We start from the raw sequence: 2,489 nt of genomic DNA on the forward strand, positions 1-2,489 counted from the left end.
GTTTACTCTAAAAATATTATTAAAAGTAAAGTATATTTTTTGTCCCTGAAGTTTGACAAAAATTTTAAAAATATCCCTAAGTTTTATTTTATTTTAATTTTATCCTAAATTTTTTTTATTTGCATCAAATATACTCCTAATGGCTAATTTTCTAAAAAATTTAAGACCAATTCAACAACAATTTTATAAGAACAACCCTCAACACAAGCAAATCAAACATAATTTTCATGCATTATTGTTATATTGGTCTTCAATTTTTTGAAAATTTAGTCGTTGAGGGTATATTTGATGCAAATCAAAAATTTTTGGGACATAAAATTTAAGGGTATTTTTGAAACTTTTTTCAAATTAAACTTTATGGACAAAAAATATACTTTACCCTATTATTAAATATACTTTTTTTAAATAATAAAAATAAAATAATACAAGATATATATATATATGATAATTATTAGTTGAAATAAAATATAAAAAAAATATTTATTTATTTATTTATTTATTTTTGCGGATCTGCAGATATGTGGATCGGATATGCGAATGAATACCTACATAAAATCTGCAATCCGATCCTATTAGTGTGCGGATCGGATTCAATCCGATAGCCTTACGGATCAAATCAATATCCATAATTTTCGGATTAGATTCGGATAAATACCACGGATATACAGATCGAATATGATCCATAAACACCCCCTAACTATTTTATTAATGATGGTAAGAATTACATGTGATAAGTGTCTTAAAAACCCGTATTTAATACTTAAATATTAATAACGTTTTCTAGGACACTTATAAGTAAGAGGACCTCTTGATCTTAATGAAAAAATAGAAAAAAAAATCTACAAATACTTATATCAAAATGAAATTATGGAAGTACTATGATATATATTACAGAGTAAATATTTTTTTTTTTTGAGTATTTGTTCGAAGAACAAAGTATTGTTTTATTATTTGAAAATTTTAATTCCCAAAACCATTATTTAAAAAACAAGTTTGAGTGGCCTTTATTATTGATCTAAATATTTCTGATACATTTGTAGATTATTGTTTATAAGGACCGATTAAATTTATTACTTAGATAATTTAAAATTGATTGAAAATTTTTAAATTATGGAAAGACACTTTCCCTTTTTGATAAATGACCAAAAACCAGCGAAATTAAAAGAATATTTACTCCATGTAATAACATAACAATCAAGTAACTAACTCGAATTAGTTAAGTGGTCATCAATTTACTCATTTGTTTAAATAATTGTTAAAAGTTTGAATTTCGTCTTATTATTAATTCATTAGCCAACAATATATCCTTACATAAAATTTAGATTCGTGACAAATTAATTTTTTATTTATCAGACTAAAAAATACCGTAAACAAAAAAAATGATCAATGACGATGGTGATATATATATATATAATCCGCATTCTCTCTATTTTTTTTTTTTTTTTACCATAATTCTCTTTATTAACATGGTCCAATTCACATGCATGCATAAAAAGTCCTAAGATCGAGAGATACAGATCATATATTTTTGGGTTAATTAAAGGCAGAAGTTTGCATGTGACAAAGACCATACGAAAGGGTTGACAAAACCACAACCCTAAAAAGAGGGAACAATAATATAATGAGGATGAGATTAGTCCATGTATAAGGTCAGAATTTTTAACCTTTTTCCCTTAGCATTATGAAAAACCGAACCCATTTGTCAGGTCAAAGTGGACCCATCTGACAACATGTGAGGCCCATATATATATGTCAAACAAGCTTAGCTTTAAGGATTGAAGAGTTTCTTATCCAACTATAGGTTAATACTTAATATAAAGCTGATGACATTTCATTATTGTAGTATTATATCCTAATGATTTTTTTCATCACTACTGATGTTCTTTTCATTTGTAAAGTTAAATATAATTATTCACGAAAATAAACTATAATCTGATTATATTTTTTTTATAATATCACACGACACATAATTTTTGTATTGTATATTTATATAAACTTATAAAAAAAGAATAGCATTATCAAAATTGGAATGAAAATATCTATTTTTTATTTATGTTATCAAGGTGTTTAAAAATTATGAGACATGACTAACAATTTTGTAATCAGTATATTATATATAGTTAACATAAGAAAAATTAATTTTGGATCTTACTATTTATTGGAAAAGTAACGTTAAGATAAAACTAATTGTCCCTCTTTAATACGAACCGACCTTAGCTCAGTTGGTAGAGCGGAGGACTGTAGTGGGAAATTCACAGATAATCCTTAGGTCGCTGGTTCGAATCCGGCAGGTCGGACTTTTTATTTTTGATTATAAATGATTCTATGTAAATACTTGTATGTCTTTTATTTCAATTATTCGTTTATAGATGTTTTATTTCAACTATTTGTTTATAGATGTTCACGTACGTTTATATATTTTCAGTTGTTTTCACATGATGAAAAGCTGCTAGCAGAAAAAAAAAATTCATTTTATAATCAAACCTTAG

At 25.4% G+C, this 2,489-nt stretch overlaps 1 long non-coding RNA gene and 1 other non-coding gene across 2 annotated transcripts in view; both read left to right on the top strand.

Moving 5' to 3' along the window:
* The window catches only part of LOC110270011, a 14,525-nt gene extending 13,640 nt beyond the window's left edge, over window positions 1-885 (top strand). Inside the window, exon 3 of the long non-coding RNA XR_002358963.1 lies at window positions 875-885. This is a non-coding gene — a long non-coding RNA (uncharacterized LOC110270011). The remainder of the gene's footprint in view (window positions 1-874) is intronic.
* TRNAY-GUA lies at window positions 2,208-2,297 on the top strand. The gene is given in 2 exon segments: window positions 2,208-2,244; window positions 2,262-2,297. It is a non-coding gene; the product is annotated as a tRNA-Tyr (tRNA).

The sequence above is a fragment of the Arachis ipaensis genome, chromosome B03 (assembly GCF_000816755.2).
Source record: "Arachis ipaensis cultivar K30076 chromosome B03, Araip1.1, whole genome shotgun sequence".
Taxonomy (NCBI): domain Eukaryota; kingdom Viridiplantae; phylum Streptophyta; class Magnoliopsida; order Fabales; family Fabaceae; genus Arachis; species Arachis ipaensis.